This window comes from Heliangelus exortis, chromosome 7 (assembly GCF_036169615.1).
Source record: "Heliangelus exortis chromosome 7, bHelExo1.hap1, whole genome shotgun sequence".
Classification (NCBI taxonomy): Eukaryota; Metazoa; Chordata; class Aves; order Apodiformes; family Trochilidae; genus Heliangelus; species Heliangelus exortis.
In genome coordinates this window covers 19,190,234-19,213,927 of record NC_092428.1, presented here as the reverse complement: position 1 = coordinate 19,213,927, position 23,694 = coordinate 19,190,234, and the positions used below count along the sequence as shown (strand labels likewise).

The 23,694-nt window shown below is 41.7% G+C and overlaps 1 long non-coding RNA gene across 1 annotated transcript; it reads right to left on the bottom strand.

Moving 5' to 3' along the window:
- Positions 1-670: 670 nt before the first annotated feature.
- LOC139798487 (uncharacterized) lies at positions 671-10,199 on the bottom strand. The gene is made up of 3 exons (XR_011726837.1): positions 10,063-10,199; positions 4,996-5,110; positions 671-928 (listed from the first exon to the last, which is right to left on the bottom strand). It is a non-coding gene; the product is annotated as an uncharacterized lncRNA (long non-coding RNA).
- Positions 10,200-23,694: the final 13,495 nt, after the last annotated feature.

Sequence of the window (23,694 nt, the reverse complement as noted above, 5' to 3'; positions counted from 1 at the left end):
GAACAAGTTTCCTTTGAACTTCGAGCTCCTTTGAAGTTTCTTTTCCATTGTCAGTTTAGATTTGAATTACCATTGCAATTTTTTTACTGTATTAGTTTCATCATATGCCCTTTTATGCAGCTGAGTAATTAATTTCCATTCTCAATAAAGGTTTTCATTAAAGTACTGCTATTGTTGAAACTATTTTCACAAAAGAATGGGGTGCTCTTCTTTGCAAAGATATTTAAATGGTTTCTCAATTTCAGATAAAAGTTACAATGTGATTTAAATTACTCATTATATATTATTCAATTTGAGTTTTATAATGTTTCCATGCCCGTTTCTAAAATTAAAATGAAGTCAAGATTTTTCACAAGCTTATCCAGCTTGCATCATTTCTGCTCCATAGTAGACATTTGTTTTGATTTGAATTTACATTGTAAATATGTATCAATATTAAAATAATTTAACAAACTGATATGCTCCACCTAATTTCACACTTTAAAATAAAGTACAGGTGATGGTGACAGCCTACATTTTTTATTCATACATTGTCTCAGCGGCATGAGATTTAATTATTCTATCAACTTTTTTATTTTATAGATTTGAAATATCTTTTTTTTCCCCTTTTTTTACATGCATGTGATACACTAGCCAGCACTACAGCATTTTATACGCATGTGCCAAAGACTGCAGGCACACAGCATGCAAGCCCCAGTTCTTCAGGCTCCACAAGGGTAAAAGAGCAGGGAGAAGAGATTGCCATTTAAAATCTTTGTGCCTCGAAGTTGCTTTTACAAACCTGGGGTGAAGAACAGCAGTAGTTCAATGTTCTGACCTTCAACCTCCCTTCCTGCTGAAGCTGGGCTCAGAGATGCCCAGTGACTTAGTTGCAGCTCCAGGGTGCCACCCCCATAGTTCTGTGCTATTTCCAAATTTATTTCCTCTACTAAATCAATGAGAGGGAGGCCATTAAAAAAAAGCAACAATCCTACTGTAATATATGGAGTGGCTGATGTTAACTGTCCCTGAGGAAAAAAAAAGACCTGTTCTTACTGGGCACTGCTGACCTTAGCAGTGGGACTGCTTCAGGTGGGTCTGCTCTCTGTTCTGGATCTGTGGAAAAAATATAATGTGGTATAGGGAGCTGTATTGTATAAAATGATATGGTGTCTGAGTATTGCTGAGACTAGGGCTTGAGCTCTCCCTGCACACATGGCTCTTGCTTTGTCCAGGCTCTGGAAAATAGGGATAAGACCAGATGCTTATTATTTGACTTCCTGCACTGATTTTCAGAAGCAAGCAATTTTTTTTTCGTAAAGAAAGGGTGGAACAGGTATTTATTCTGTACAAACAAACATGATTTTTTCTGTGTTTTGAAAGGGAGTAAAATGGCAGCAGTAGACAACAAAGCTTCAGATTCAATAAGCTACTTAAAGCATCTGTGCTAATGCCTCCAGCCAGCAATGTGCTCATTTCAGCAGCTGCATGGCATAAATAGAAGCTGCTCACTCTTATCTCAGTTAAATAAAGACTAATGGGCTTTAACTCCTGTAAAAGTTCTGTACTGTTACTTCAGAGAAAAGCAACTCTTTCCTAATTGAAATGCCTCTAACCAAATAAACAACATGTTAAATCACCAGGATACCAGCTATAACTTTCTCTTTTGTACATACTGTGGGTCCCTGAGGTCTCTGTTGGGGTGTGAACTAGGGGAATCTGACCTGCTTACTTAGCCCACCCACTATACACATTATCCAGAATTTTTTATTTTTTTTTTCAAATTACGGTTATTTAACTGAACACTTTGCACATCTCCAAGCATCCACAAGACTGTATTGAAAAGCTAAGAGTTACCCATATTTACACTTTCTTGTTATTTTAATAGCATACCCAAGTATCCCTTACACAGAGCCAGACTTCCAGTCCATTAGCCACAGTGGTCTGCCTTGTTTCTGCCCCTTGTAAAAATTCTGATTTTGGCAAAATAGTGTCCCTCAGTGCAACGAGGCCAACACAACAGCTTCACAGCCATGTGACTCATCCTAAGGGAAGCAGAGCCAGCTCCCTCCCACCCTAAAGTTTCTACAGTAATAGCAAGGAAAGCACAGAGCCCTGTTATACCAACCACCAACCAAAAAATTGTTGATGTTGGCAGCTCATCAAGAGGGCTACACCACAAATATCACAAGGCAGGTCAGCGACCCTCTGTTTGACTCTTGGACAACAAAGCATTTGATACACATTGAAGCAGCTCCTGATCCCCAGGCAGGGACCTGTGAAGCACAGGTTGAAGAACCACTGTATGAGAGAAATTGGTGCTTTCTCTAAAGAAGCCAAGTTCCCCCACAGCTGCTGCCATATCTAAACAGTGTCAGATCCAGGGCTGACAGAAAGGGACCCTGACTATATATGTCAGAAGCAACTAAAACTTTTTAAAGTAATAAGCAAAAAATTATTCTAGATGCAAAACAAGAAGATGCTGTCTAAAATGATTTGCCTTTAAATTATGTTAATTAAAATGTTTTAGGCATAAACTTTTCTAACTATAATTTACACTATCTTCTATATTTCTCATAAATTGCTTTTCAGTTTTTGTTGAATAAGACTCAAACAGTTTATAGTGGCTACCCAGAGTTTTATGAATTGCTTCTGAGTGTTTCCTAGTGAGGTGTAACAGAAAAGAATAAAGACAAAGTGTACAAGTGATTATTTTGGAGTAATTGCCATTTCTTCCTAATGAGGGAGGCTGTTTAACAGCATGCACTGTAATAGAATTTTTTTGCACATATGAAGGAGCTGTTGTAAGTTGCATTTAAGAGGACCAAGTGTCCAGTCCACCTGGCACCACATCTTCAATATAGGAGTAAATTACCTTAATTATATAAAAGATGCATTCCAAGATAAGGAATTTTACGTGAGAAAAATTAAAATATGGTTTTGGACCTCTTTATTTATACTATCTGCTGAATTAATGCTATTTCAGAGTATTTAATAATGCCTCGCAATCTAAAATTGTGGCATGAACTATGAAAGCTGCTTTTAATAGAAAAATCCCACAGGGTTGTTCATACATTCCCAGAGCTCAAAAATAATGATTTATCTATATATCTAAAATTGAAAAATGGTACCAGAAGTAGATATTACAAGCATTTCCAGATGCAGCCTTGTAACTACTTGTAACTACATCAACTACTACTCAGTGCATTATGCTAAATATATGCAAATAAATGCAAACAATATGAAAAATGAAGGGGGAGGGGGGAGATCCTTATCTGCCTTTACAGTACTGGGAAATTATCCAATTGGGCTATAAGATGCCTCTAGGCTAATAGTTGCCCAAATAATACAGCCAGGCGTTTTTATAAATGTTACTGATTGTCTGGAAATGTAGCTTATTTGTTAAATTGCATTAATTTTAAGGCCAGAGCTGTAAGACATCCCCATCCAGATAGGGTGCAAGAGGTAGCTGTTAAAGAGAAAGCTTTACCAGTAAGGAGAGCTGGTGACACACAATTTTTAGGGGATTTGTAACAGGATAGCAAGCTTTTTACCCTTATGACACTCGTTCACATGCTGCCCAGATGGGAAATGAAAGTAACTGGAGGCCTTAGCAGCTGGCTAAATGGGTTTATATTCTCAGGCCAGTTTTAATGGGTGAAGTCTCTCCTTCAGACTCCAGGTATTATTTCAGGAGTGAGTACCTGCTTAGAGCAGGCATTCTTCCTTGAGGCACTGCAGTTAGGATCTCTAATTACCAGTACTAAGCCCTTTAAGATGCTGAAAAGCGTTTTGCAGTTGATGAGTAGATGCTCTATCAATCTTACCACAGTAAGTTGTTCCATTTGCTTTTTCCCACATTAGCTCAGGATTTAAAATCACAACGGAGGCAAAACTACCTAACTACCACTATTTTAATTTATTCTAATGGGAGCAGGATGAGGCTGCTTCATGTTTCAGATCCTGCTCCTCAGACAGCAGGCTGGCTGTAAAGCCTAGTCCAAACTGAAAAAAAAACCCCTAAGACTGGAGTAGCAGTATCTATTACAGGGCTGTCTGTGATTATGTGGCACCAGACTGAACACCATTACTCCCTACTTGCCCTGTGCTCCTGCCACAGTGTTGGGAGCTGAACTTTGCTGACATAACAGGCATCCACCATGGCCCTCAGAGCACTTTACAATGGGTCCTTATTTGGTCTGTGGCTGTATAATGCTGCACATGAGGATAAATGGCACAGCTGTTAAGACTGGTGGGGGACTGTATGCATGGCTTTGTGTTGCTGTTCTCTGAATGCACAGAGATGCAGGCAGTTTCTATCACCATATAGAAAGGGGTCATTTTCACTTGCCTTATTAATCCTGAATAAATAACGATGATAATTGTCCACTGCAGGCTCAGTTTATAGTGTAATTAACCTACCTCTGCTCCCAAGAATTGAAGGCAGAACAATATTGTTGAACTATTAGGCAATAACTACCATTACACTTTCAGGGCATTACACAAAATTGCAGTCATAGAGCTCTTGCTGATTTTAGAGAGAAGCATGTGGCTTAAATGCTATGCAAGAGTTGAAAATCTAGGAATTGGAAGAGTCCATCTGACCTTCTCAGCATGCTGTAGAACATGTAGTAAACAGCACAAATAACAGGGAAAATAGGTATAAAAACAGGTCTCAAAGTTATTGAAACTCCTAATATGCACTTGAAAAATTGAGTTGTATAGAGATCAACAGAGAAACCTTTGAAAGAGGCAATGCACCCCCACCACCACCCCAAGAAACTAAAGAATTATTCCAAAAAACAGTAAAAGTCCTTAAGGGGGTATGCCAGAGGTTAATACATCATACAGTAGTACCATCAAGTAATATCTAAATATCACTCAGTGACCCAACTTGCCTGAACTCTGCAAGTGGGTTTATTCACAAGCTAAACATCTGTTTTCAGTCAGAACGTGGCATAATGGTTTTTCTCTAAAGCAAGCACTTGAGTTTTATTGTTTACCTTGTTAACCCACCTGTCACATCCTGGGCTGTTCTATCCCAGGTAGTTTAGATTATCTTCCCAATTCACACTTTGATGTAGTATTTCTCCAGGGAGGTTATGCTGCAAACAAGCAAAGGCAGTTATGGCTATAAAGATTTATATGGGAAGCTCCTCTGTTCTTGTTTAGATGCTCACTTTATAAATGGGGTACATTTTGTCCATTACTCTTGTGTTTCCTAGCTATCAGTTAGACAGAGGTATAATGGAGCCAAAAAGCATTAAGCTTTTAAGTCTGCCAGAGGTTTAAATCTAATACAAAACAAGACACGAGAGAACAAAACCAATAAAGCAGTGTTGCTCATTGTGACAGGCAGTGATCTGACACACCAGCAACATTACCTAAACCTCTTAAACCTAAACCTCTAAACATTACTCTTAAACCTCTTCATTTGTTGTTGAGACAGCAGGTAGTTTGGAAGAGATTCACATAAACATTTTTAGTATATTTTTTACTGACATTTGGTCTAGGATGCCCAGAGGAATTTGAGGTATCTGTTGTACTTGGATAGAAGATAATGAGACCTTTTGCAACCAGAGAGATGATCAAAGTTGTTGTTGTAGGCCCGTCAGAAACAAGGTTTGACATCTCACTGCAAACTGATCAGAGGCACTGGACTGTCAAACCAGGCAAAGGAGAGATCAGTAACATCACGTGCTAGAACTGGCTGTAAAGGTTGGGAAACTCAAAACAGGCTCTATACAAGACAAAGTCTTTGCCTTGGCGTGCTACAAGGATGCAGGAAGGCTTGCTGAGGATGAAGATGTACACTGCAATAGCAGAAGTGTGAAAGGGTTACAGTCGGAGCAGGAGGCTTAGTCTGGATGGAAAGTTAATAACTGTATCCTTTAATGCTTCTGTTCAAGGTCAGCTTGTGAAATATAAACCCCTTTTAGACATGAAGACATTTACAGAGGTCTGGATGATATCCACACAGTGGATATTACCTTGAGTGACAGCAGGACAGTGGTGATGTTTGCAGCAGCTGGAAAAAGAAAGCTCAAAAGATGTGCTACGTTGGGCACTGACATGGTGTCAGCAAGACTGACCAAGGTTTTCATTTGGAGGGAGGGGATAACAGGAGAAGGATGCTGAAGTGTGTGCATAAAGACAGCCATTACCTAGGGCTTTGCAGGCAAGAATTCCTGCAGCCAAGCTGTAGAGTAAGCAAACGGGATCAAAAATCCTGTGACCGTTACAGCAGTCTTCTCAGATCTTTAAAGATCTTCAGGCAGATATTGCTGAAGGACAGACAGTGACAGTGTCACAGAAATCAAAGGACAGGTTTTGGGAGGAAGAGCATAGGGAGGGATGTGAAAGGCAGCCGACTGCATCAGAAGAATAAAGAGGGTGTGATTGATCCTCTTTGGGGTCTGAGAGACTTTAGCAGCATGGGAAAAATTACTTGAGAAAAAAACAGACCCTAAGGGCCAGGCTGGGAGGAAAGGGACTCCAGATAGCAGTAACATCACAGCAGTAAAAAAGAAAGCTGGCAGAAACTGGAGAAGCAGGCAGATATCATGGGTAGGTTTTTAAAGAACATGCTTTCACATGCTCTTTAGTGAAACATGAAAGAACTAACCAGCCAGCTAGCAGACACACATTTTGCATTGTCAAGGTTGATTTCCAGCTTCCACTACACCACTTCTAGTCCCTTATCACTTTCTGAAGCAAATTCCTCAACAATGGTAATTTTCAATATTTGGTCAGAGTTTAGAGGGTGACAAATCCAGAGTACTGATCTTCAGCAGATCCATGCAATATTTGTGGTGTGCATCTCATTCTGCCCCTGCCTCCCCCCCATACATTTCTGCAGATGCATACACACATTCACAATTTAACACACTCCATACACTATAGATAGTTTATTGCTTGACAAACATCGTGTGATTGAGAGGTGGTGTCACAAGTTATGTGACAAGACACCTTCTAGGCTTTGTACCTCAGTTCTGCATTTTTTCACATTTTATTTTAATCTTAAATTGCATTTCCTGATAAATATTTTGTCATCAGTTTTACTATTCATACTAGCATTATATGTATAAAGCATAAAGACAAAAGGATAAATCCATTTATATATGAAATACACCTACCAAATATTATCCTTAGCACTAGTCAGAAGAAAGTAATTCTAAGATGTAACAAAACAGTTTTAGAGTTCAGTCTGGAACATGCCACCATTATTTCTTCCTAACAACATATTCTGAAAGTCCTGTTTTCCTAGTGACAGTTTTATTTCACTTTTCCACAATTAGTTCCTCCCAGATGGAAACACAGAGATGAATTGGAGAAGTTTACAGGGCAGCGGTAACATTTCCTTGAAAACATGAATGTAGGTCACAACTTTGCAGTGAAATATTAAGCTATTAATCTTGTTTTGCAGAAGGGAGAAGACTAAAATCCATGGGTATACCAGATAATAAGCCAAAATGAGCAGATTTTATGCCTGCAGCCTTGTCCTTAGCTCCCATTCTCAGAAAGCTCCAGCCATCACCCAGGCTGCTTGCTACAAGAGCCAGGCTCAGCAAGGATGCTGGCAGGGATGCAGTGCTGCTGGCACAAAGCACAGGAGCCCTCCTCAGAAGCACCCATGGGCCCAGAGAAGAGCTAAGGAGCTGCTCTAGTTCACTAATACTGACACTTGGCATAACCTCTGTAAGAGACTTCATACATCTCATGTCACCTGACCAATACTCCCATCCTCAGATGCTTATTTCAGTGGTCAGCCAGCAAAGGCAGAGCCTGACCTGTATCCAAGCTGGTGCAAAAAAACTTGTCTGACAAGAAGTGGAGGAAGGAGACCTAACAGCCCTTCCAGTGCAGGAGAGACAACATCTGGCAACGAGGGATGGATGGACTACAGTAACTGTGAATAAAGAGAAAATGAAGTGCCAAGAGGAGTAAATTGGTGCGTGAAAATTCCATGTTAAACTTAGAGGATAAACACTTTATATTGATGCTTTCAAGCACTAGCTTTAGATACACATTCTTTAAAAATTTTATTATTTTTTTTAATTATTAAATCTCTCAATGACTGCTCTTATGGCTTTGTTTTTTACTAAAAACTTAATCATTACCATTTATTCATTTCTATGAAAGATTTCATCAAGGTTGTGAAACAGCATATATTGCTAACTGAATACTGATTAACACTACAGTCATGTACATGACTGACAAGTTTTAAATTTAAATGTTTTAATCATAAACCTAAGTAAATCTGCATAGAAAGGCAATTTAAGCATAATTGGGTTTTTGTCTCTTCTAGGCCTCTCAGTTGTCAGAAATTCAGCTTTTATCCTCAACTTTGAAAGTGGTCTGACAGCAAAAGAAAACTTTTTTCAGCAGTAACCTTTCATTTAGCACCCTCTGCTGCCCAAAACAAGCGCAGACAGGGAAGAAAACCTCCAGTAATGAAAAAGATGCTGAAAAGCCATCAGTGACCTCCAGTAGAGATGACCTAATCTGTCACAAGGGAAAAAGCTAACAAGCACACTCAACCCAAAGTAGAAAAGTCAATAAAATGCAATGCATCTCTCAAAGTCTAAGCAGATTTTCACAATGCAGGAAGTGACACAGGCACTCTCAGATGTATCATCAGCTCTATTCACTCTCCTTGCATTAGCTTTTGTTAAAAATAAAATTGCTGCTTAGTCACCTGGAAGGAATGGTGAAAGCCTTAGGTATTTGTCTGCTTCTTTCTCCTCCAACTCACAGAGCAATGTATGTGAATCAAACCATAATCTGATATGCCCTTCTTACCACTTTTCTCAAGTTAAACCTTCAAGCTAGACATTTTTCAGTAACTATCATGTATGAAGATTTCCTGCCATGAACTGCACCAGCTGATGCTGCTGCAAAAGTGTCTGCTTTTCTCTTGAATTACCATCCCTGGCACAAATGGGTAATGGCGAAGTTTTCCTCTTGCATTTCTTTCCTGTTTCAGAAGAAAAGCTCTGTGGGTTCACAAAAAGCTGCAAAACTGTTGGACATATTTCAAATACTTAAAGCCAAGCAGAGGCCTGAAGCACAGATGAGCATTCAAAGGTCTGGTCAGGTTGGGGGCATGTCAGACAGTAGTTTTTAACTATATCCTCAGTTAGGGTAAACCCCCTTTTGTTCAATATGTAATTTTGTGAACAGTGCTATAAAGAGAGGACAGGCACTTTTTAACCAAGGCATGACCTTAGCGACTGCTGAAGTTCAAAGCAACCACCGGCAGGACGAGGCTCTTGGGTGGCACCTTGAAAAGGAGATGACTTTACCAAGATCCACAGGGCCCTCCAGTCTGCACTGCCAGAGCCATCAATGAGCCTGAGGCAAGTTTCCATCAGCAGGGGAGAAGCTCCAGGGGGCAGCTAGGTAGAGGCCTCATCACAGCTTTTGCCAGACGGCGATCTATGCTTTTTTTAAACCCTTTATCCCCAAACATTGGAAAGATTCCTGACCATCCCAGGTAACTATTTACTTTCCAGTCCTCATGTCATCCTCCACAGAAGGATTTTTTGTTTTCCTTCCACCTGCCTATAAGTGCCCAGAAAGAATGCCAGTAGGAATAAGGCTAAGGCAGCTCTAAGAAGTGCCAGCCAAACAGTTCCCAGTCCTGCTGCTGGTGCTGCTGTGTATGCCCAGCTCAGTGGGGGCAGCCACCAGATCTCCTTTTGCCTTGCTTTCTCACATTTTTTAAAATACAAAGAACAGGCCTAACCTACCAGTATTAGGAAAATGCTCTGATTGTCTAGGTTTATTCCTTTTTTCTTTTAGGGAATATTTCAGTGGCTAGTCTACACCTCAGAACATAATAGAAACCACAGATGTGGACAGCAAGAGCTGAAAAAGTTTCAACACCCTCCCTTGGCATAGTGCACTGAAGCATTTTTCCACTAATTCTTAAATTGTAAATCCCCTTGTTAAATAACAATACATCATTTCTATAAAGTGAGCTGGCATAAAGTTCACACTCGTTCAGATGTGCTTCTGTTTTCAGTCCTCATAACTGAAATGCATTTCTTTTCCATCTGCATTACTTGAGGCCCAGGGTACCTCCTGAAGGCTGTATGTCTGGAGAGCTTCTCTATCCTTCTTGAACTATGTTTGAAGCCTGAAATAAAGAGCTGATGTGTTGAATGCTCAGCAAGCAGTTGTAGCTCCTGGAGTTCCAAGTTTAACTAAAAATACAACAGCAGAGGACCTTCAGATAGACATTTCATACTTTCCAGGAGCTTTTTTCCAGCAACATGTATCTAATTGGGTAGTTGTGCAACTAGACTCTGGTTAGCCATCCAACTTAAAGTTTAGGGATGGAATTCTCATGTCACTGAGTTGATTTTGGCAGTAGCTTTAGGGCAATGTAGGCTACAGTATGACACAGGAAGAACAAGCTGGTGAGTTGCTTGCTAGGATGGCGACATGCAGGTGTTCCAGTGAAGAGCCTGCTAAAAAAAAAACAAACCTAACTGGCTAATATTGGCAAGGATAATGTTACTGGCAAACATTTGGCACAGCCTAATTTAGGCTCACAGCTCCTATTAATATTGCTTTACATGAAAACTAAGCAGACTTTTGCCATGCTCATTTAAAGCAATTCCCAGGTTGTTTGACATCATACACTAAATAAGGACAGTGTTTCTAATTTATAGCTCTAGAAGTTTGGCTGTCTCTGTAGGTATTTGCATGCTCCTCATTCCTCTGAAATTCTGAGACCCTGTAAACATTACTGACTTCCCTCTCCCAGTCCTGGGAGAGCAGTACTGCTGCTCTGGAACAGATGCACTGCTATGAGGTTTGCCCAAGGTCAGAGGGACAATGGAGAACTAAAATATTTTTCAAGTCTTAGTTCAGCCTCATCTAGGAAGCTTTTTAGCTTACATTAGAGAGGACAAAGTGAAAGATTAAACCTTGAGAACTACAAGTAAGAAGGCAAAGTATCATGTTTAGCACAGATGACCTTCCTTTTGGCCCTGTTGAGACAGATTAATGAACTTTGAGACCAATGTCTTAATAACGGCAGAAGAGTCAATATTATATTCTTGGCCAAACTTGTGTACTGTTAATCTATTTCAGTCACAAAAAATCCAGCCCAGATCCGAGAGCCCTTAAACTCTAATCTCTTCCACACGTTTCTGCAGACAAATAGTAGGATCAGTGTTTTCTAGCACTACGCATTATTTGAAACTCAGCAGGAAAGAAGCAGAAAAGGAGAGCGAGAAAGAAGTGGTTAAGGAATCAAGGAAATATATGAAAAAGAAATACCAACTGGATAGAAAAGTATCAATATCATTACACTGTACTTTTTCTTCCTCCCATCTATTTCTCCTTACTTGCCTTCCAAACACTAATTGTGTCACAATTTCTTCTTCTTTCCTGGCACTGGCAAGCCTGAACATTCTTAAACCAGAAGTCAGGCCCTCAGAATTACTTTACTGATTTACAGATCATGCAGATCTTGAAAACAGCATTGCTGCAGTGTGCCTGCAGAGTTCATTTCTTCACACAGAGCATAGGCTCCCAAGGAGCTTAGGCTAACAGCTGATACACTAAATACTGTTGGAGAACGAGCTTCTCACTAGCTCTCCTTGCCCTGATGGACCAGATTGAGGCCCACTAGCTAAACCACAATGTTCCAGAGAGTTTTGCATTTAAACTGAGACCTTTCTAGGACAAGCATATATCCACACATATACCAAGCCCTTTACTATGCTTTCTCAGTTTCAAGTTATTAGGGTTTGCTCAGATCATGATTCTCTGCCATACTTTTTTTTTTAATTTTTTTTTTTTTTACACAGAAGCAGTAAATAAAAATTATGAGAATTAAAAAGAAAGCCAGAGCTAGCAATACGCTGGCTTTCTTTCAAAAGCAAGTTGACTTTAATTGATATTTTGCTCAGAGGCACATTGCAAACACTTGGGGCATTGCAGTGTTCCCACAATTCTTCAAAGAGAAGAATTTGTTTTTTGCAATCTACTTTCCATCCTCTGAGTCCTGTGACACAGATGGAAACAAGAAGGTTAACCTGGATGACTGGATCAGCTGTTTGGTAGATGGCTCAGAAACCTGGTACTGGGATTTCATGTAAGTAGCAAATCCCTGAAACATTCTGTTAGCATGGGAATCAAATAAATTACCCCTGCTGGGGCTCCTAGGTCAACAAAACACACGCTTGGAATTTCAGTCTGCAGGGTAGATTTGCTCTACCTATATTTAATTATCTCATAGCCAGGCAGCTATAAAATTACCTGGTTGATATGTTACAGTTGAAACACATAGCAGTCCACAGGCTCCCAGAAACCAGTCTTTTTAAGCACCAGCAACACAAAGAAAAGGAAAACCACATGGAACAGAAAAGTTATTTAGTAGCCAGGAAACAAGAAGGTTATTAAAATTGTGAAGGAGACCTTTAATTACTTGCAGCAGTTGTGGGAAACATTACCAGTTACATCTCTGTCATAGATTCAAATTTACAAGTCACCACTGGAAGGGCGTATTCAAACCTGAATTTGTTTTGCAAGCCAGTTCAAAGAAAAGTTTAAATACAGAAACAAAAAATGTCTTTTCTATGGAAAGAAGATAATATTTTTTATTTCTACCGGATTCACATTTCCAGCAGATTATCTTGAAAAAAAAGCTTTTAAAATACATCTGCAGTCATCAGGCTTGAGACGTATTATGGAACATGGAACCATGCAAAGGGATTAACTCCTAATATCCTCCAGCTGAATAGCATAAGCTCATCTGGGCTTAGCCTTCTGAGTCCATTCCATTTGTATAACTGAAGCAAAAACAATAAATCACAGCTAACAAGCAGGCAATTTTTATTTTGAACATTGAGACAGATGAATGAGTTCCCTTGCATCTCTATTAAGGAACAAAAATTTTCCTGGAGAGGGCATATTTATCTCTTCATGGCTGCTATGTTCTCATTAGTCCCAGGCAAATAATTCATGAAGGATCAACTGACAGTACCTCCCTTTAAGGTGACAGACTGGCCATGAGAATGCTGTATTTCTTTCTGATTCATTTCTTAACACAGAACAAGAAGCACAGGGCCGGTGGGTGGAGTGCAGTTTCTAGCTGGCACACAGGCCTGGGGACACAGAACCTCACAGATCCAGGCCTGGCCCGTGTGAGAGAGAAGTTGAGCAAACTGGTTGTGGTGTATGGTGGAGAAAGAAACCCATCTCCCATCTCTCACTGCTACTGTGGCATTTCCATCCATAAATGTACTACCCTGCTCAGAGCCGATAGCTGGGAACAGCCCTAGGCCTACAAAGTGGTTCACGGTATGAATGTCTTCAGTGAATCTCTAACTGGAGAGTCTAAAGAATTAAAAATGGGCCAAACTGTTTCCTCTTTACCCTGCCTGCAACCAAGCTGATAAAGCAAAAGCAAAAAAATTGGGACAGGGCTTAGGAAAGCTTAGTATTTGGTAGAGAAAGAGAACATTACCAGTGTCTGCTGTTTTCCAGAGACATTCGCCTCTGCCCATTATCTGTGCCTGCAGCATCTCAGTCCTCGTCACCCGACTAGAGTTAAGTGGGAGGTTCTCAGAGCTGAGACCCCCCCAAGCCTCCAGTGAAGCAGGACATGGCAATACTCATTTCTGTGCACTGTTGGGCACCCTTCAGCTATCCCATCCCCTGAGGTACCTGCACTGCCAGTCTGGGAGAGCAGAGAGCAAATCACGGAAATGCTTTGCTGTCCATCCTGCAGGAAGGGGTAACATGGGACTGATCCATCAAAACAGATCTCTCTCTCCATATCTGCACATCTGAGAGAAGCCTTCCCACTTCCAAGTGCCTTTCCCATAATCCCTGACCATGCAGCTGTGGCAATCAAAGCCAGCCCAAACTCTGGGCACCTGTATCAGCATTGAGCTGCTCTTCAACCACCTGGCAATAGCCCTGGCTGCCCAACTGCTTGTGTAAGGGCTGGCAGAGAGCAGGCACCCTTCTGAGCCCTCTGGTACCTCTTGGCCTTAAGAAGATTTTAGTAAATGAGCATAATGATATCAGTGGGGAAAGGGAATCAGTGCTCAGAGCTGAACCCAGCCTTAGTGCAGTTTCACTGCTTTCAGGTAGCGGTGGGCCAGCTGGCAGCCAGGCTCTAGAGGAAGAAAGCAACAAGTCTTTCCTTTTTTCCTCCTTTACCTTTTCAAAAGGCTGGTTCTAGAAAAAAACTGGTGGCCAGTGCAGTCAAACACTGAGCAAAGGCGAGGTTGTCAGAAGGATAAAATGTACCATATGAGATACAGAGGCAACAAAATATACTGAACCAAGTTGTGGGCAGGGTTATATGAACTGAACTGCTTCAGCAGCCTCTCTTCTCACCCTTAGAAGAAAAGAGGACTCACTTCTAAGCTTACTCAGCAGGTTCCCCCTCATCCACAGCCAGGAGGGCTGGAGGGGAAGGGCTGCAGTCAGGGCAGTACAGTGAAAGCCTTCTGGGTTGGAAGACTGTGGCATGTCAACTGTTTTGCATACTTAGCTAAAACCTCCTGATTATTTTACTAATTTTATCCTGAGCTACATATCAATTTTGGCACTTCCATATTATCCTCTGTTTTAATTTGAAATGAAAGCTCCCTCAGGAAGCACCATGGCACAGCTGTACCTACAAATCCAGCCTGAGCCATCCAGCATCAACCTAGTCCAAGTGACAACAGCTGAAGCTAATCAATCATTTACAGCATATGTGAATTACTGCATAAGGCAACTAAAAAGACTCAGAATTCCAAGTCTGATGCACACCCTGGCATAGCAAATAAAATACTTCTGATTTGGGGGCCACAGTCCCACCTCTGTGCTGCAGCTCAGGCTGCATCAGGGAGGTTGTGTCCTCCACCCAGCAGAGGAGACCCAGCACATGTACCTTGCAGTGCCCTTCCTCTGCAACATTTCTCACCACAAGCTTCATGGGAGCTTCTTTCAAATAGTTGCCCTTCAGTTATAAACCATGCTGGATAATTGTGCAACTTTAACTAATTAAGACAATTTGACTGTTTAGGATGATTCAAATCAGTCACATTGTCAGTTCTCATGAGGGATGAATGCACAAACACTTCTGATATGAATATCCATCCCAGGGCATTTAAATTGCAAATATTTTGTGTGACTATGACATTTGTTTCTTTAAAAGGCTTTTTTAGAAAGAATAGCTATAAATTTATAGGAGAAATTTGGAGCAGTCTGAACAAACTTGAGAATGTAAGAACGTAGTCCCAGTTTAGAGGTGTTATTACACTCAAAACTGACATGTGGCAGTATTTTCCTCCCTTCCCTTCCACCAAGTGATGCTGAATAACTCTATACAGAAATGCTACCCTGCTTCAAGAAAATGTCAAAGGCACCAACCAAACCAGGAATCTGCCTTTATTTAAGAGCCAGGACACTGGCCCTTCACTCCTAATTACCAAGTACACACCCAAAATAAGAAGCCTACAACCAACATAGTAAGGCAATTTAGGGATAAATTTCCCCAAAATTAAAAAACAGACAGAAAAGTGTTGAGCACTTATCAAGTAACTCAAATTCACCTGCAGGAACACTGCATGCTGAGTTTGTGTGCAGTTGCTGCAAAATTACTTTCAGCTGAGGTAATATAGCAAATTGAATATCAAATTTAACTGCTCTTTTACTCTGACCAAGGCAGTGCATCTGCTATTCAGGACTTCTCCTTACTGTTCATTTTCACTGTTGATCTCACTGGAAATTGTGTCTGAGAGCAGAGGCTGGATCCAGGCCCTTTGGGAAAACAGACTGCCAAGGTCACTGCCCTTGTCTGCATCCCTTCTGCCTGTTATTTATGTCCCTTGCTGCCCTGACAAGAAACACCAACACACAAAGGCCAAGCAGCAGGCTCCAGAATAGTTCTCTCTGTGCTGCTCCCTGTGCCTGTGTGCCAAGTTGTAGGTGATGGAGGAAACAAGCAGCATTCACACACCTGCTGGGCTGGCTCGCCAGGCAGATGGAGGGATGCTTCTGAACAGAAAGACTTTCAGGGATTAGCTGTTAAGGCAGATACAAAATGAGTGCCTTGAGCTAGTATTTCCACACACTGGGAAGTGAACATCTTTTCCACACCTGAGCTGAAAGAGGGCCCCATCCCACAGTAGCTGAGCAAAGAAAGCTGGAAGATAGCAGCCTAGATCAGACAACTTCACAGTGCTGAGGAAGGTCCTTGATTAAGCCATTCCACAGGTCTGGAGCAGCAGGCAGAGGCAGAAGCAGAGACAGAGGCAGAGGCACAGCTGAGCTGGAGATGAGCACTTTTGCAATCCATCTCTGGCCAGAGCTGAGGACTCAGGGCTGGGTTTAACTACAACTTCCTAGGCCCCTGGGCAGAGGGATGTGGGTGAAGCCCCAGCTGAGGATGGTCAGGGCCAGTAAGGCCTATCAGTGGGACTGGTATGGACTAAGGTGTCTACAAAAGGGGGCAGTTTGGTATCCAGCAGAAAGACAAGTGAACTCTCCAGAGACTTCGTGTCTTTTTATAATATAGATGGTACTGGCTTAAGTTCACCAGAGTGCCTCAGAGCAGCACTGATAGAGAGATAAAAGCAAAACACACCAAGGAGTCTAACACATTGGCTTTTCCTTATCTCCTGGTGCAGCGTGATTCTTTTCTACCCTAAAAATGCAGTGAATATTGATGAAAGTTATTGATTGACAGCTCTGCAGATAGATATCCTGTGCCCATCCACAGAGCAGCCACTGCAAATGAAGACAGTAAATACAATGTCAGTAGATAGGGCAAGTACTGTCAGGAAGGAACTGCTCTGTAGAGTGGTTTCATCTCCACACAGAGTATAAGCAATAGTCCCTCAATTCAGTGAGCCTGCATAGTGTCTCTATTTAAAAGGCACTTTCAAAACTATTTCAAGTGTTTATACAAGGTGAGCCTTTCTCTCAGATCTCTCTTCCATCCAGTTGTGTAACCTGCGTGTGGCCCTTTCCCGTTCCTGGTGTGGCAGCAGGTTCTGGTCAGGCATTTGTACGTTCTCCTGATCAAAAGTACCCAAAGCTAGTTATAAGGGGAAGTATATTGGAGAAGGAAGGGAGAGACAAAGAGATCTCTCACCTCACCTGGACACTAGACCTTACACCATTTCACAGAGGACACAACTCTCAATCATATTAGTAGATGCCAAAGCTGTGAAACTCCATATTTCTTTACCAGAGATAAGAATGTGATACTGAACTCCTTAGTGCAGAATTATATGTATTTTCACAGGGATTCTTGCATTGGGCTGATATCCCTGTTTAAACTGGAAGTAATATTATTTCACTGTACTAAATTTATTCTTGTTTCTAATTATGATAATGTAGCTATTATCCCTAGCATGATGCCTTTCCAGCATTATAGATAAACCTGTTCTTCAATCTGCAAGAGCGCTGGATGAGTAGATCATATATTACAGATTAAATTTCCACTAGCAGAGGTTCCCTCTTTCCTCATATTTGTGACAGAGAGGCACAAGAGTCATGTTGTTTGGTATTTTATCCCTTGGTTAGTAGCAGCTCTGCAAGGAGGGACCATCTCTTGTAGCTGCCTGCTATCCATTACTGATGGACAGAAACAGAGGTAGTGTCGCCACACAGGAGTCATTAGTTGGCTGTTTAAGATACAACTGATGGCAAAATTTTCAGGGCCTGTCAAACTGCAGCCTAACTTCTCTACGTGTGGTTCAGAAATTGGTATTTTAATAGCAGAAATATGAGCAGATTCAGCCCTGCTATGAATACTCAAAGCTATGCTTTTATGTCTCTGTGAAACTATTGCTATTATTTCCAGATGGCTATTTAGTTGTTTTCATTGCTGGCACCTAGAACAGTTGGTGTTTTTGCCAGGGTTTGCAAAGATTTCTCAAACTTGGTTTTATCTTCCTGACACTGGGCTTAGTAAGAAGGCAAAAGTTGTATTATCCACTGACTGGAAAGGGCAGACCAAAGACACACACTTGCCCAGAATGATAGACTGAGTTAACAGTGGATGCAAAACTAGAAATAGGGAGAAAACTGGAAACCCCCGTACTGTACTAAGCATTCTTCACAGGAAAGCATCATCATTGTGTTCCAGGCACAGGGCCCACCCAAAGTACACTCAGATCCATGCAAAATCTTCCAGCGATGGGTGTGAAATTAAATTAATTGGGGTGGAGACACATATAGAGAATAGGAAAGTGGAAGAGTAAGAGACAGGGCTCAAAGAGAATGTAACCAACAAAGCCACCTTGTCTTCCTCTGTTTTGACCAGCTCAAATTATGCCATCTCATTTTTCATATCCAGTTGCCCATGGAAGGAATAGCACAGGGAAAACATAGAAAGCAGACTTTATTCTCTTCTTAAAAAATCAAACAAGATCAGCAATAAAAGCCAAAATAGATTTTAATTAGACAGAGGACCTTAAAAGCATGCACAGTTTGAAACCTTTGCATCTTCATATATAAATGCTGGGATGTATTGCTGCTTGTGTAATAAAATGAGGGCACTTCACAGAATTGTCATGATTGGAAAAGACCTCTAAGGTCATCATGTCCAAAAGTCAACACGCCCCTCCTCCGGTAAAATAAGTAAAATATATTTATCAGTATCTGTATCACCAAACCTACCAGTGAATGTTGTGAAGTGCATCATCTACACAGTTTTCGGATACTTTTAGGGATGGTGATTCCACCAGCTCCCTGGGCAGTCTGTTTCAATGACTAATTTCTCAGTAAATAAATTCCTCCTGATATCTAATCTACGTCTCCCCTGGTGCAACTTCAGGCCATTTCCTCTAGTCCTATCATTATTCCCTCACCAGTGCTCAGACTATATCAGCTAAAAAACCCTAACAGCAACTGAGCTCTGGATCCACAGCAGCTTGACCAGAATTGGTGACTTTACAGGGTACCTCCAGAAGGAAAAACTTTAATCCTCTACAATCAGCTCCCAGCATGTCTTGCAAAACAGGCTTTTTGTTCAGCCTACCCTTCCAGGAAAGACAGCTTCCAGCACTGTTTCCTACCAGCTTTCACTCTGTTTCCTCCCTGTTTAGCTGGAAGGAGTGTGTCTATGTCATCAGAGTGCAGGCCATTAGCTAGCAGGGACAGTCAGGGACATAAGTTAAGACTACTGAGCCACTCTTAGCCACCAAAACTCCTTTTGTAGTATGTTTTTGGTGGGGGAGCTCAGAGGTATCAGGTTTTTCACCATGGTATCATAGCAATCTCTTTCTCTGAGCATTAATATAATCTGTACCTGTGCTCTCTTTCTGTAACTTTTAGTCACTCCTGGCCAAGAGCAAAGCTGGGGTCATGCTCAGCTTCTGTGAAAATGCTGGAGCCACCCAGAGCAGCATGGTACTGTGAGTAGTTCACTGGTGTTCACCCAGTATGGACTTACGTGCCACAGGCTATTCACATCATGAAGGTAGCTGCAGTCTCAGATCCTCCTGCAGGAGCTGCCAACCTGGAAAAGATTTTTTTTTTAAGAAGTGGAAAATCTCAGGAAAACCTCTTATGTGGAAAGTTAATAGATAGATACTCTTGAGCAGCTTGGAGAAATGGTCATCCACATTTCATTTTAAAAAGTGGAAAATATGTGGTCAGACTGCCAGCCTTGACAGCCTCTTTTGTGCACTAAGCATGTAGACAGGGGTAACAAAATTGTGGGGAATTTTTAACTCAAAGGTGAGGGGCCCACCTCTGTGCTGTTTGTGGCATCAAAATTTTTTTAATTGGCTTTTTAAACTGTGGAATTACAAGCACATTCTTAACACCTTTCTAAACCAGACCGGGTTCTCTGAGCCAAGGGCTCAGCTTCGTAACTGCTCTCCCCTGTGCATAACTTTGCTGCCACGAGAAGTATTGTTAGTAATTCACGAATAGTGCTTGCAGACTGAGGGCCTCAAGCACTTCTACTGTTGTGAAGAAAGAAAAAAAGAGTTTGCTCTGTAAAGGCATCACATTTCTATTAAAACAAAAACAGCAGCACCACAAAATTTTGAAAATACTTTGTTGGCTTGTTCATAAGAGCACAATGGAGCTAACTTAACCATCTGCTCTAAAGTTCAGAGAGCTTATGTGTGGGATTCTGAAGCCCAGGAATAAAGCCAGCTTGGCCCAAACAATGTTTCATTTGTCTTGACCATTTAAACCACTGATTTTCCTTAGCTGCCTGTTAGATTTCACATCTTCATATGAGTGCAATGTGTGTTGCCTTGTTAAGCTTCCTTCTACAGCTGGATCAGATTGGCATGTTGGAGTGTGAAGGTGAATTTCATTTCCTTGTGGTCTTATAGTTGAACTATGATGGCAGAAAGACATTATTCCTTTGAATGCATTTCTCTGACAACCTGCTTTATATTTCTGAGTAGATCCTTCAAGGGATATATACTTTCTTTCCCTACCTCTATCCCACAACACATCTTCTCTGTGCCAAGATGATTTATCAGTTTTTTCTCTTCCATCAGATAAATAAGTCAGGGGTATACTGCAGTGAAAAAAAACATTTTTAATCAATTAACAGAAGTCTCCTGCTGACAGCAGTGTACTCATTCAGCTACTATGATAAAGATGCTCATCAGAGGTGATTATGAAGAAATTAATTCCTTTAGGAATTGACTGTAGCTTCTCTGGAATAGTGCTGGGAGCAGGTTTGCTTAGAAAGGTGTTCTCCCAGAGTAGATATTTATCAACAATTCATTTCCCAGCATTTTCTTTTTCTTCATTAAAAGTTTCACTTCTCTGATTTTTCCCCTATTCCCCTGTGAAAAGGGGATTTATTAGAATAATGCAGAAATATAAATATGGGATACCATATTTCAGACAAACTCACACCCAGAGCCAAGTGACAGGGGGACATGTTTTTATTCTTGGGCCTGCGTAGTTTCAGGTTGTGGGAATACATAGATGACAGCCAAGAAAATCTGATAAACCTGCATTGTAAAAATGGAAACAGAAGAGCAGCTCCTCCCACCTGCCAGCACCCAGACTTTAGAGGCAATGACCTGGAGCTAAAATGAGGTGGCTGTTCCCACTGCCTCCTCTGCCTGACCTCCTGGCTCTGTATTCACCAACTCATTCCCTTTGCTCCTCAGACAGCAGCTACTCTCTTTTCCCCACTGTTTCTCACTGTGTCACAGGGAGTAGGTACCACTCCCACCCTGCCCCTGCCATCTGGAGCAGCATCCCTCTTGCTCTGTGCCTAAATGAATTCCAAGAGAAGCAGAGTGGGAAGAGGTTGTGGGAAGAGACTTCTCCTGACCTTGCCTTATGACTCCTCCAAACGCTGGGGAGTCTGCTGGGGAGATTCAATATCTCCTGAAGCTCTGCTCCTTTTTGCTTCCACAGGTTCACTGGCTGCCTGCTATTTACCCCGTGGCCCACCATGTCTTGAAAGGATGTCCTTCTCCTACAGTCAATTTGCACTGTAGCTTTCTTCCAGGGTGGCACCTTCTGTGACAGGAACATCCTGCTATTGGCCCAGTTCCTATCCCATGTCTTCAGAGCAACACGATGCTTTTGTTTGTCCTAGGTGGAAAGGTTAAACATGGTTCTCAGCTCCCCTCTCACAGAGTTGTGTGTAAAACAAGACACAAATATGAGTTTTCAGCAGCCTGGGGGACAAACAGGAACAGTAGAAGCCATGGGGATGCCTGTGAGCAGGGCTGGTAGTGAGGGCCACTACATATGGGACATGTCTCTCAGACCACTCTGTGCTGGTGCAGTCCTACTCTGAGCAGCTTCCTGGAAAGCTGCGTGGTGGCAGGGAAGGTAACAAGGAGGACAAGTTCAATTTTACACTAAAATCTACAGAGAAGACTCAGTAAGAAATGGCCACTTACCAAGCGGTGAATTAAATGAGGCCACAGCTGGGAATAAATATGAAGAACTAAACAACACCTGGGTTTATCTAATGTCAGAAACAGTATTTTAACACAGACTCGGTCTGACATGTGAGGACCTCTGTCAGCAAAAGAACAATCAGTCCCACCTGAGCTTGTAGTTGTGTTTTCTTTGCACACATTTGCTTTCGAGTCATAGAATCATGGAATCATAGAATTGGCTGGGTTGGAAGGGACCTCTGAGATCATCAAGTCCAACCCTTGATCCACTACTGCTGCAGTTCCCAGACCATGGCACTGAGTGCCACATCCAGTCTCTTTTTAAATATCTCCAGGGATGGAGAATCCACTACTTCCCTGGACAGCCCATTCCAGTGTCTGATCACCCTCTCAGTAAAGAAATTCTTTCTAATGTCCAACCTAAACCTCCCCCGGCACAACTTGAGACCTCTTGTGCCCTCTTGTCTTGTTGAGGGATTCTTCCCCTGTACTCAACCCTGGTGAGGCCACAGCTTGAGTCCTGTGTCCAGTTCTGGGCCCCTCAGTTCAGGAAGGAGATTGAGGTGCTGGAGCTGGGTCCAGAGGAGGGCAACTAGGCTGGTGAAGAGACTCCAGCACAAGTCCTATGAGGTGAGGCTGAGGGAACTGGGTGTGTTCAGTCTGGAGAAGAGGAGGCTCAGGGGAGACCTCATCACTCTCTACAACTCCCTGAAAGGAGGTTGGAGCCAGGTCAGGGTCAGTGTCTTCTCCCAGGCAACTCTCAGCAAGACAAGAGGGCACGGTCTCAAGTTGTGCCAATGCTATGATAAGAACTCTGTATGAAAATGAATTGCTGCTGGGTGGTCTGTGCTTGGCCAGTGGTGCTGGAAGAGAAGATAGGATTTCATGGCTGCTAGGGCATCATAGCAGGGGATGTTCTGTATCACAAGGGAGGATGATATCAAAAGATGCGGGGGGAGATTGCTCTGGGATGAGCTCTGCAATTTTCTGTTAATTGTTACACTTTTGCTCAACATTTGGAGCGATTTACTCAATACCGAATTTTGGCTACAGAAACCTGCTTCAAACTAACCCTTATTGTTAAGCTCTCTCATGAAATATCCAGATCTTTTCAATTGCACAGAAAAAAACCACATTAGAGTAAACATGGCAGAATACAAAACACAGATTACTTTTCCCCTTCTGCATACACACGGACAAGTATGTTTTATATACCTTCTTCTATACAGCCTAACTCTGATTATCATAACTATCAAGCTGCTGTGACAATTTATGAGATATTAGATGCAATGCTAACTTATTCATTAAATTCATACAACCAAAATTTAAAATGGATACTATTCCACTGGGGACAAAATGGAGTGACAAACATAACTTCTTTATCTCTGCTGCATGTAAAATATTCGGAACTGAGAAGAAAGCCTCATCCCAAATGCTTAAAAATATAAGGCCAGGACAGCAAATATGATTGGATTTCTCATAATTTAATCATTTTGCTCCATATGTGGGCTCCAATCTGTTTAGGATTGTTAAAATTCCTGGGTATTGTAGTGTCTTTCTCCCCAGAGAACGCCGGGAAGAGCTAAGGACAGCCTGGACCAGATGGGATGCCAGTGACTTCAGCCAGCAAAGGCAGAAAAGAGGACAGTGGTTAACTCCTTCTCTGCCAGCCACCATGGAGGAGATCCAGGCAGAAAAATTCATGAAGTCTGCTTTCCAAGACTGTAAAAGCCTGTTTGTAGTTTAAAGCTCTTGGGAGTAAACTGCTGCAGCCCACGAGGACAAACAAAGCAAGGACTGACAATAACATAGTTTTGAAAAAATGTTCAGTGCTGTAGGTGGAAATCTT